The sequence below is a fragment of the Ursus arctos genome, unplaced genomic scaffold (genome assembly GCF_023065955.2).
Source record: "Ursus arctos isolate Adak ecotype North America unplaced genomic scaffold, UrsArc2.0 scaffold_11, whole genome shotgun sequence".
In the NCBI taxonomy this organism is placed as follows: domain Eukaryota; kingdom Metazoa; phylum Chordata; class Mammalia; order Carnivora; family Ursidae; genus Ursus; species Ursus arctos.
In genome coordinates, this window is record NW_026622775.1 from 16,473,414 (window position 1) to 16,486,594 (window position 13,181).

A 13,181-nucleotide genomic window follows, 5' to 3' on the forward strand; every position below is an offset into this window, starting at 1 on the left:
CTATATGGCATTAAACTCAGCTATAGTTGCAAAATTAACTCTTTCAAGTTATTGCTACCATTTTTTCTCCCTAACTCATAGTTTAATAAAGGGAATCTACTAAATTTTGAATGCTTAATTTATACTTAATGTAACATTTTTTTTGCAGGGATTTAAGTTAAGAATAAAAATTTTCTCCTGTACTCCTGTAGCATGAACCAATTTCTCTTTTTTTCTGTTCACATTATTGCTTCATATATATGACCTTATCAGCTCCTCCCTCCTTCCCTATGCACACATACACAGACTTCCAGATTTAAAAATGGGACTTAGAAAAAATGATCCTTTCAAAGGTATGAAAAGAGCTTTCATGTGTAAAGCAAGCTTTGCTTTCGTTCAGTTAGGTATTTTACTATGCGATAAAGACCTTTGGGTCAAATACAGGTGAGAAAGTTTTGGACTTCAATAAATTGTTCCTTTTCTGATACAGTATTTTTTAAGAAGATAGGTATGTTCTGAGCACTTATAGGATCTGGGTCCATGCTCAGATACCTCCAATGTCTATGGAAAAAAAAAAAAAAAGATAGGACTATATTTTAACAAGTATTATAGAAAGTACTAAAAGAGCCCTAGATATTACCTAATCCCACCTTTCAGTTTCACAAATAAAGGTGCTGAATCCAGACAAAAAACAAAAACAAACAAACAACAACAACAAAACCCATCTTTCTCCTGGTAAGAATACATTATATTTTTGTGACATTTTTCTCCTGGTTACCCCATGGCCAGTGAGCTCTAAAATTTCTTTGGTTTCCTTCTCTACAATGGCTAATCTAATATTTGTCTTCTTTGGTTTCTTAATAGAGTATGTCTTCACTGTTAGTTACATTTCTTGGAACAGGACTTTTGAGTTTATAATAAACTTCTCTGGGTTCATCTAAATCAAGCTGTATGATTTAGCCTGATTAGTGCTTGTATTAGATTTCTCTTGCTGTGTTACAGATTACCTCAAATTTAGCAGTTTTACACAACACCCATTTATTAGTATTTCTGTAGGTAGGTCAAAATCTGGGAATGGCATGACAGAGTTGTCTGAAAACAAGGTGTTGGCTGGACTATATTGTCAGAAGGTGGTATTCCTTTTCGAATTTCACATGATTGGGCTAGAATTCATGTCTTGTGATTGTAGGCCTAAGGACTGAATTTCCTTACTGGCTGTCGGCTGGGAGCTACTGTCGGCTCCTAGAGACCACCCACATGGCCTCCTCCATCATCAAAGACAGCAGTGAGAATTGCCATCATATTTTATCCCTCTTACGTTTTAAACTTCTATTGCCAGGAACAGCCCAGTGTCGTTTAGTCACCTGATCAGGTTAGGCCCAACGAAGGAAAATCTCTCCACCTTCAAGTCAGTCGATTCAGGACCTTAATTAATTACATTTGCAAAAGCCCCTCACAGTAGCACCTAAATTAGCATTTGATTGAATAACTGGGAGAAGGTGTGAGTCCACTAAGGACCAGAATCTTGTGACTGTACTAGAAATCTTCCTGCCACAGTGCTCTTTAGCTTCTTCCCCCTACCCCTGATATCTGTTTCAAGTCCTAAGAACAACTTCTGGCTTTTTCAGGGACTAGCTTACCCTTGCCTGTCATACACTTGGCTACGAACCAGCTCCTCTGAAATGTTCTTGTTCTGTGGAATCTACTGTTTTCTCAGACGCAGCATTTCTTTGCCTTGCCTTGTCCAGATCTATCTTTCTTCAAATTATACATATAATCTCTCTTAAAATAGCAAAGGATAAATTTAAACTCCTTTTGTAAAGGATACATTTTTTCATGTTCTTTATATGTGTAACACTTTGTAAGTTTGTTACTTAATACAGTGAAATTGTTGATTTATAATCTGTTTTGCTTACTTTTCTCCCTGTAAGACCTAAATTGAACCCTAACTGTTGTGTTTTACAGTAGATCTAATTTATCCTAGTTTTTTACCAACACCTGGTGCAAAAGACCTTGAGAAATTTTGAAGATAAACCTAGAGATTAGAAGTTATTCTTGGGCCACTGTAGGGTTTAGGGCCTTTTTTAAAGCTCAGCTTTCTTAGTCAAAACCCCCAAGGTGCTGGTAGAGAATTTCCATTCTCTTTAGGGTAGTTTAGCCTGTGGATATCTTGGATGTCTTGGAGAAAATACTTAACTGGATTTTGGGCAGAAGTTTTCTCCAAAGACAGGAGATTGAAGGGATGGAAGTGGTTTTTCTTTTTTTACGTTTCAAAAAATTTGCATTGTTTTCATGTTTCTTGCCTGGTGATAATATTTGCCTTAGGAAGGCATATGCTGTGTTTCATTAACGGCAACTGGTAAGTGAGTCTTCAACATCACAGAGTTTCAGAGATTAAAGTTTGGGAAATATCTTGCTGAACTTCTAGCCATGTTTTTTTTTATCCTTTATAAAATGTTATCTTGAATTCATCAGTTCTAAAAACATGTAATTGTACAAAATAAGTGTTTTAAGTATTAATTCACACTGTTAACACGTCTTGATTTATTGACCTTTGCTTTAAAATGTTTCAGAGAGAAATATAAAAATATGCAAACATACAGTATGTATATATGTGTACTTACATGTATGCTTGTATGTTTGTATGTATACATATATATGCATTTATGGACATACTTTGATTAGTTTTTGAATATTAGAAATCCAGCTTTTTTTAACCAACTAATTTTGGATGAGCACATTTAAATTAAGATATCAAAAGTATTTGCTAATTAGATATGAAGACTTAATTTTCACTAGGTCAGGGGGATCTAAAGGTTTTTTTAATTTAGTATTCAAATTTTTCAAAATGTATAATGTTTAACTTGTAAAGGACAAAATGATAAAATTATTCCTGGCAGCAAAACATAAAATTGGTCAAAGGGAAAAAGCATTTTTGAGTGGTATAAAAATGGTTTCAAGATCATCAAATGATATGTTGTGCTTTCAAGTACAACTTTGAATTTAGTACATTGCACCAGGGTCTAAATGATCTGCATATTATATTCTGTAATTGTGCAAAATCAAACAAACAAAAACAAAAAAACTTTAATCAGTGATTTTTGTAAAAAATGTCTTAATTTTTTTCTATTTCAGGTAGAATTCCATATTTGTATGGAATATGGATTTTTTCCTTAATCGTACTTTTGTTATTACTCATATGACATATACTATATCAAAAGTCATTTTTCTTTGCAGATTTTTTTCTCTGAAGAACTATTTTAGAGCATTATTTATAAATTATTTAATAGTACTATAAAAAAAAGTTTCAGTGCATGTGTGATTATAACATGGTTTTCGTTCAAAATGTGCCCTGAAGGTCCTGGTAGAAACAAAACAGTCTTAAGAGACAGTATAAAAACAAAAAAAAACACTTCCTGTTGTGAAATGAATAGACAGTTTCCACCACCTGCCATGTCTGGAGGAAACTGTAATAGGAATAGGTGACAGAAGAATTAATGTAAATTTCATGTGCTGATGCTAAAAGGTAGAGATTTTTTTTTTTAGTTTAAAACTGGAATTAAAAATAAAAAGACTGTTCTAGTGTCAAAGAAATAATACATTTGGGGGCGCCTGGGTGGCACAGTGGTTGAGCGTCTGCCTTCGGCTCAGGGCGTGATCCTGGCGTTATGGAATCGAGCCCCACATCAGGCTCCTCCGCTATGAGCCTGCTTCTTCCTCTCCCACTCCCCCTACTTGTGTTCCCTCTCTCGCTGGCTGTCTCTATCTCTGTCAAATAAATAAATAAAATCTTTAAAAAAAAAAAGAAAAAAGAAATAATACATTTGGTCTGACTTTGGCTAAATTTAATTAAGGTGTTTGGCCTTGTAAATTAGCTAGCATACTTTACAATCCTGTTGCCTGTTAACCCACAACCTCTATGTCATGGTGACTTTAAGTTAGTATGTTAAAAGGGGGAATTCTTGGACTGCCAGAGGAGTGAAATTGACATCATTGTGTGACCCGTATGTTGTGTGTATTTAGTGTCTTTTATGGACAATATTTCAATTTCATGTAGTTTGGGAAAACTAAAGCTGGATTTTCTTGGGGATTCTGGTGATTCAGCAAAGGAAGTAAGACACATAGCTCAATCACATTATTCTATTTCCTGTGATGTGATATTTACATGTCAGATACATTAGCTGTGATGTAACATACTAGGCTAAGTGATTGCTTATGGTTCCTGATGGTATCCTGAAGTCTCCATAGACCTTTTATTAATAAGCCTTACCCTCTCCTTCAGTTGATAAGTGAGTGAAGTGACTTCTGTCATATCCCCAAGTGTCCATTTTGCATAAGAATGACAGGATGTTAAGGATAGATGAAGATTAATGAGATTGTATAATGTCAAGTTGACACATTGTCTTTAGATGGATGATGGTCTGGATTTCCTCAGCATCAAGAGACTTTAGAATAGCAAACAACTGAATTTTTATTGACGGCCAAATAAAGAGCCCAAAGTGTAGGAGTTTATATTGTTCTTTGTTAGGCTGTTGTTTATGTGGTCCCTTTAGAAGAGTATAATGTCCAATCCGTGGCATTTCATGCATTTGTGTTGAATATTAAGAAATGGTCATGTCTTCTTTCCCAGACATTAAAAAAAACCTCGAAATAGTTTAGTTTTATGAATATTTTTTAATTTAGTTATTTGGTTACTTTTAGTACTGATGCCTAGTATATAATAGGCTTTCAGTAATTATTACTACTATAAAGTATATAGCCTATAAACCTAGTTTTCTTATAATAAATTTGTAGAATTTTGAAAATTCTGCTCTGAGTCATCTATGGAAAAGATTGTTCAATTGAGGAAAATTTTGAAAGTTATATAGAAATATTGAATAATTCAGGGTTCAGAATCATTTTCTACTTAGTATGTTTAACTCATGGATATGATAAACTGGCATTAATTTTCCTTCCAGTTTTTCTGGAAGAGGAAATGTGCTTGATGGGTTCAGTATGGCACAACATTTTTATTTCTTAAATATTGCAAATTAAAAGTTGGTTTTATGGATATCTTTGTAACATGGGAAAAACTTAATGCGTGTTTAGAAATGTTGGCAAATGAGAAGCTAAATATATGTGGCTCCCAAGTGAATTGGGTTCCAAAAATACCTTTAGAAGAAAGAGTACAGATATGTTTGTGGATGGCTTTTCTCCTTACCTTTCCTGGTTGTAAGTGCCATTCTTTTAATATTGCTGTTATCAGTTAAGTTGGAACTAAAGACACAAGCTGCTTGACCTAACAGACATTAAAATTTTAAATAAATTACAGTTTTTTACTTTCTTGTATTTTAGGAAGATGTTTCCTAAACCTTAATATTGTTTATCAAAATGATGTGGAGAGTCTTGGGGGATTATAAGGTGAGCTACAGTGTGATCAGGCCTGGGAGGTCTCCTCCAAGTTCATCTTCCAATTTCAGCTTTACCTTCATTTTACAGGACTTTCAGAAGTAGTTTTATCATTAATAGGTATTCGTGTGTTTGTTTTGTTTGTTTTTTTAAAGCTTTAAGTGTTTTCACCGTATCTATTACAGTAGCAGCTGTAAGGGTTTCAGCTTTGGGGATGGGCAATTGGGAGAAATGACAAGAGAAGCGGGTCAGAGGTTGTATGTATATATAGATCATACCTTATTTAGATGCTAATAAGGTAAAGGCTTTTTTTCCCAGTGGTCAGTGAACTGGCCAAATACTTGTTTTTGTACCTCTCATAATCCAAGAATGGTTTTTATATATTTAAATGGCTGAAAAATATGAAAAAGTAAATTAATTTTGTGAGATATAAAAATGAGATGGAATTCAAATTTCAATAAGTAAAACTTTATTGGGACACAGTCACCCTAATTTGTTAATGTATTGTCTGTGACTTCACTTGTACTACTGTAGTAGTTACAGTATTGTACAGTATTTATGGCCCATAAAGCCTAAGTTATTTACCATTTGGATCTTTACAGAGGAAGTTTACTGACCATTGATCTATCCTTGTGGGCTTTTAGAAGTTTAGTAATGTCTCTTAATGTGTGTTGTTCGTACATGATCCACAACATTTCTTTAAAGATTGTTTAAATATATTGCGTTAATTTTCTGGGGCGTCTAGGTGGCTCAGTCGGTTAAGCACCTACCTTTGGCTCAGGTCATGATCCCAGGGTCCTGGGACTGGACCCTGCATGAGGCTCCTTGCTCAGGGAGCCTGTTTCTCCCTCCCCCTGCTCATTCTTTCTCTCTCCCCCTCTCTCTTAAATAAACAATAAATAAAATCTTTAAAAAACATATATATTGCATTAATGGCTTAAAATAAATAATAGGAAGGTTGTATTAACTTTTTGGTCTTTCAAGTACATTCCATTTTGAAAGTCCTTTTAATACTTAACCTTTTAAAATATGTTTTTTTACTAAATAATTATTCTTTTCAATTGAATGACTCACCAAAATCCATTAATCTAGAAATGCAATTTTTTAATTGTATGAATAATTATTTCTTCATGGCACTTGAGTCTTAAAGTTTCATTGGTTTTTAGTTTTTTATAATTGTGAGTTGAATGCCCTTTTTAGTATTATCATAGGAATTTTCAGGCTGAGATATTTAAATTTTGAAAAATTAAGATTCTATGTTTAGATGTTTGGTGAATAATATTTGATTACAACATGCAAATAGGAGTACATTTAATCTTCTATTAGAGAAACTGTAAATAACAGTACATATTGCTCTTGACACCCAAGTTGTGAAAGAAATTAATTTTTTTTTAGATTGGAGAGAACTTGGAAGGCTTTGATAGTCTAGTTATCCCTCTGATACATTAATCCCCCCATTGTAAAATTTTTACTCATCTCTTCTCCATCCTTTGCTTACTCACCAAACTGCTGGGGGAGAGGAGACTTACTATCTCATGAAATAGCCCACTCCGTCTTTGTCTCGGACTATTTTTAGGAATTTTGTTGTTCTTCTGAACCAGCTGCTATGTGCCTCCCCAAAGATTCAACATAGCAGCTGGAATTACAGGTTTTAATCCTTATTCTAATGTAGTTCTTTATTTTTGAAAACTATTGTGTGTCTTATCTTTACATTCTGTCTCACCAACTAGTCTTCTCTTCTCCAGGCTTGACATCTTGTTTTATTTCGTCTTTGGCATTCTTATCCTTCCCTGCCCCCGCCCCGTCCCGAACTGTTGTCCATTTGTTCCTTTTTCTCTGAAATTATGGCATCCACAAATGAATATACTGTAATAGGTTGTGGTCTGATCAGTACAGATTTTAGTGAGACACTTAATGCCTTTAATCTGAATACCATGTCTTTTGCTAATGTATTCCAGGATTGTGTTAGTTTATTTGCCAGCTGAATCACACTGTGGGCTGCTGTTGAATTTAAAGTCATCAAGGACAAAACAAAAACAAAACCGAGAAGCCCAAGTCTTTCCTCAGAGTCTTCTGCTAAGTTATAGATTCTCTGCCTTGGGCTTGTGTTATTAATTTGATTTAAGTCTTAGAAGCTGAGCCACAGTGCGATGAGATCTAGAGGTCTTCCTTCAAGTTCAGCTCCTCTGAGTTTTTCCTACTTTTCACATGCTTCCCAGAGATTTGTTTTTCCTTAAGTCCAAGTGGTTTCCCAATAGTTTCTGCTAGCCAGCTGCTAGGGCTTTAGGCCTTCGAAGTAGAGGAATTAATTCTTACTAAATCCATCATATTAGATATGATAGATCTTTCTAATTTGTCAAGTGTGGGATTCTGTTTCTGCTATTCCCTATGTGTGTCTTATATGTATTAATAGCAGAGGCATTATATATCTTAATTATCAAGAAGAATTTCTGTAGCTTTCTGACTTTCTGAAAAATAGTTTAACCTATATAATTTGAGAAAGTAAAATTCACCTAATTTACCTTAAGAATACATACTCTGAAATGCTTTCTGTTTTCTCCAATGGAAATAGACAAGGTAAGACTTAAATTATATTCAATAAAATTTAGAAATGAAATTATTTAAAAGTATTTTTCAGCTTTAAAACAGTGCTGAAATATGTAGTTAATGTCCTCATCACTTGCACTTTTATAGCTGCAGTTTCATGAATTTGTGATACGACAGGTATTGTATTGTATAAGGAGTTGTGTAATTTTTTCCTTTGAACATTTTGTTTATAGTGTTTTGGGCACAGTCCTTCCCAAACCTTAGCACTTCTATGTGAGCTTTTGGAGTATACATAGCATTGGAGAGGGGCTTTTGCATCATGTAAGCAGTTTAACTGGAGAAATGAGTCTAGAGGAAACGAAGCTTGGCACATGTAACGGATGGCAAAGATGATAGGGACTAGAATGTTATCACATGTAGAATGGATAGAAAGGCCTAAAATTGATAGTGAGAAATGAGCAATGGGAGAAATGAGGCAGACAGACACAGATTTGGGGATCTTTGTTTCTCATTCTAGCTCTGTTGCTAGCAAACTATGTATCCTTTGAAATTATTTAGCCTCTCTGGACCTCTGTTTCTGTCCCTGTCAAAAATGCACTAGGTAATCCGGGATATGTCATTCACGTCCCAAAACTCTCTTATGTTGTGATTTAGAGACAGATAATAATAGATTTTCTAAATGGTACATAAAAGAATGCTATTTACCAAACAAATTTCTGAGGTGTTTTTTTTTTTTTTTTTTTTGTGGGCTTTTTCAGGTGTCACCTCCCCAAACTTTCATGTTACTGAAAAGTTCTTTTCTTCAAAAATGTTATAAAGCAAGCAAATATTATCCAGGTGTGCAAAAATGACTTTTCTTTTTAACCACTTGATTGTCAGAAAAGAGGGGAAAGCCATAAATCAGCCTTAAGGCTGCTGTTGTGTAATAAAAGCCTTGGTTGACAGTTGAAGAACACTTTAACTTTTTCACTGAAAATTTATTACTCTTAGAAAAAGGAAAACTTGTTGAGCTGCATATTTTCTCCTTTCACAGGTGTCTGATCAGTTTTACAATATCTGTAATGTTTTGGTCTATTTAATATGCTGGTTTTTTAAACTTCAAATGAATGTAAAAATAATTTTGAGTTAGAGCAGAAATGTCTAAACATGATTATTTAAAGTTGAGTAACTTTTAAATTTGAAAAAGCTTCTCACATGTATTCTTAATGCTCCTAGGATCTCATATTTGATGTTCAGCGTAGCCAGGAACTAAATCTGACATCCTGTATTGAATGTTTTAAAGTCATTTATAGAAGGCTAATTTGGTGATTATTTTTAAGGTGCATAGAGAGTATTAACAATAATATACCATTTTTGTGCCTGGCATTGTATTCAGTGTGTGTGTGTGTGTGTGTGTGTGTGTGTGTGTGTTTGCGCGTGCGCGCCTTTGGAAGAGGTATGCAAAAATAATAGAGGGGTACGTAATAAAAGATAACTCAGTTCTTTTCTTTAGGATATGTATGATTTAATATGAAATAAAGGTACATTTTGAAGTGTTATAAGATATGCACCGTCTAAACCTTGTTTTCAATATTGTGCTGGCATATACATTCACCGTAGATTTGGAAAAAATGAATCTTCGATCTAATAGCCTCTGGGCTCTAGCATGTGTTGGTCTCAGTGAATTTGGTATTGCAGTTACTCTCTTTGGACACAAGGTGGTGATACTTACCTGAAATGTTTTCTGAGTGCAGCATCTGCTGCCTTTAGAGGCTTCCCCTCCTCCATCCGGAGGATGAGTGGCTTAAGGAAATGAGTGGAACTGGCTTTGCTTTAAAAAATAATAGTTGAAATTTGTGTGTGGGTGTCCTATTGTATATAATTTATTTAACAAATAGTGATTTAATATTAAGTGTAAGTTTATGTAAGTTTGGGTTGGGGTGAGGTAGGAACGTTGAGAAAAGGGAAAGTTGAACAGTGAAGAGGGAACTAGCAGTCATTAGGTATATACTAGGCACTCAGTATGTGCTGAGTGATTTGCTTATGATCTCTAATTGATTCTAGTTAAATATAAGCTTATGTATTTTATGCAACACCGATGTATTCCTTAGCTCAATAAATTGTGCAATATCAGTAGTGCTGTGTGTTCTCTCTCGTAAAAACTATGGTATACCATCAGCCAGTGTAGTAGCTTTTTTTTTTCAAAGTTTAAGAGAAGTTATCAATCTTTTTTAATAAAAAATTTCCTATATAGTTAAATGTACACTTACCTTAATATATAGCAATTCTACTCGTAGGTATTTATCCAAAAGAAATGAAAACATTTTTCTACACAAAGACCTGTAAGTAAATGTTTATAGCAGCTTTATTCATAATCACTAAACAGCCCCAAATATCTATCAAACGATGAATGGATAAAGAATTTCTGCTGTGTTCATACAATGAAGTACCACTTAGCCATAAAAAAACACATTTCTAATACATGCAATAAGATGGAAGAATTTTAAAAGCATTATGCCATGTGAAAAGCCAAACACAAAAGGTTACAGAATATACTGACTGATTCTGTTTATGCAACAATCTGGAAAAGGCGGGACCACAGGGACAGAAATCAGATCCGGGAGTTGGGGGGGAGGGATTGACCACAAAGTGCCATGAAGAAACTTTCGGGGATGATAGAAATATTCTACATCTTGGTTGTGGTGGTGATTATAAGACTATATGTGTTTGTCAAAACCCGTCTAACTATAAAACTAAACATAGTGAATTTTACAGTATGTAAAGCATATCTCAATAAACCTGACCATTAAACACACTTGGAAAAAAAATACCTTTTAACCATAAACACAAAGGAAAATGTCAGTTCTGCTTCAGCAACAGTTTCTCTTCACTTGGAGGTAAAGCATTTTGCATCTCAGCTCTTTCCCAGCCTTTGCTTATCTTTTGATAACCCATTTACACAGACCTCTCTTTGTCACTGCCTTAGTAGGCTCAGAACTACCCTAGCAAAGATTTTGCTTTCAAGCATTGCTACCCAGCTTTCAGTGCAGAAGGAGGTAGAATTTTAGTGCTAGAGAGATTTTTAGAGAATTTGGCTGGCAAATTAGAGATTTTACAAATAAATCTTTTGGAGAAGTTATTCATTCAGTAACAAAAGTCAGTTTGTTTTGCATATATTAAGGACAGTTTCCAGTCTGGTTCTTATTGTAATACAATATAACTAAAATTATGAAAATATACTTTTATCCCCTCCCTCCCTCTCTTTCTTCCTTCCTGTGCTAGATTATAGTAATGTCTACAGTGCAGGTGAACCAGACAAGTGCTTTGGATCATTATGTTGCATATCAAGTAATAGTGTTAACCTTTTAGCAGCTTCTCAATCTGTTAAGCCAGTAAAATCTATGGCCTGAAGGTTACATGTTTGATGACAGACTTATTCAGAAGTATGTTTTGTTATGGAAAAAATGCTAAGCCAATTATAGTACTAATGCCTTTTGGAAAACTTGATTCTGAAGCAGCTTCTTGTTTTTTTATTTTTATTAAAGTACCAAAAAAAAAGGAGTATTTGTTGTAATAAGATAAAAGCAAGACATAGTATATTTTATCGAAGTAGAAAGGTGAAGAAACTTGAATATTAATGTTTGAGAAGCACATTTCGGATACTTTTGGGTATTTAGGAGTTCTTCACTAATTCCATATTTTCAGGTTTAATGATGTACTTGTTTTCTCTTGATGAAATATAAGTGTGTTTTTTCAAAAGCCAAGTAGAAGACTCATATTTTATTAAAGGTAGTATCCTATGAGGAAGTCACTGCTATTGCCCCCATTTTACTGATGAAGAAACTGTTACTTAGAAAGATTTAATAACTGGCCTGATTCGGGAGCTGGCAGTTTAACAAATCCAGGCAGTTTAGTTTTAGAACTCATACTTTAAACAGCTAAACTAAATAAATTCTTAAATTCTGTGTTAGACGTAATGTCTTTGAATTGATTGTATATTTAATATTTTGATCAGCTTTTGCTTTGTATTTATACCTTGAGTTCAGTCTCTGACATTTGCATTATATTATCAGACAACTGGTAGGCCTTTGTGTATGTGTTCTCTCTCAAAAACTATGGTATCCCATCAGGCAATGTAGTAGCTTTATTCACAGTTCAAGTGAAGTTATCAATTTTCACTTAAAAAGCAAAAAGGGAGAAAGAAATAGAGGGAAAGGAGAGAAGGAAGGAGAACTGGAGTTTGTGTGTGTTGTTATTGTTGTAGTTATGTTTTGTTTATTTGATTTAGTTGATTAGAATTGAAAAAGTAAGCATTAGCAAGTAAATAATAAATTTACTTTTACATATCTAGGAAAATTTAACAGAAGATTTAAAGCAATTGGATAGATACAGAATAAACTAAGCAGAGATTAGAAATCTTCTGTGTTCTCTGCCTGTTTTTGTAAATAAAGTTTTATTGGAACATAACCATACCTATTGTTGCATAGGCCATTTAGCCAACAAGATAAATATATTTGCTATCTGGCCCTATGAGAAAAAATTTGCCGACCCTTCAACTAAAATTTGGATCGGAAGTCTTCAGATAAACTGTTTATTCATTGGCTTAGAAGGAGTCATCCACCAAATATTTACTGAGCACCTGCTATGTGCCAGGCAGTGTGCTAGGTGATGGAGAGGCAAAAACAAACATGTCCTACGAAAATGTTTGACTTTCTTTTTTATTAACAATTATAGCCCAGGTTACAAAATGCTAGGAATTATAAGAACTGGGAAATGCTCATAAGACAGATCTCATTTGTCTGAACCAATAATAATACTGCACCTCTTGGGCAGTGACCATATTAATTATCTGACGCTGTAGACTCTCCAGCTACTTTTCTCTCTCTGGTCCTTCTGATCCCTATAACTCAGTTGTTTTTTCTATAGTATTTATTACTATACAGTTTACTTATTTAGAGTGCTTATTGTTGTCTGTCTCCCTATGTAAGCTTAATAACGGCAAGGATTTTTATTGTTTAATGATTTATCCAAGTGCCCAGAACTCATACTAAGCAGTTAGTATGAAAGAGACCTGCCTTACATACTCTTATTAGCTGTATCAGTGCATTTGGAAAACATCAGCTTCTTTCATGTCAGCTATAATTTGAAATATTTGCTGATTTGAAATGAAAATAATTTGCTGAGCTAACTTGTATATCTCTTTAACTTGTTTTACATGTTCTCCATTGATAAAACTAGTATTTCTTACTTTTTTACCTTCTCACTTTATCACCGGTAATATACTGTTC

General features: G+C 34.0%; 1 protein-coding gene across 7 annotated transcripts in view; it reads left to right on the forward strand.

Annotated features, from left to right (window-relative positions):
• The window catches only part of AFG2A (AFG2 AAA ATPase homolog A), a 340,553-nt gene that overhangs the window by 118,071 nt on the left and 209,301 nt on the right, over nt 1-13,181 (forward strand). The window lies entirely within an intron of this gene.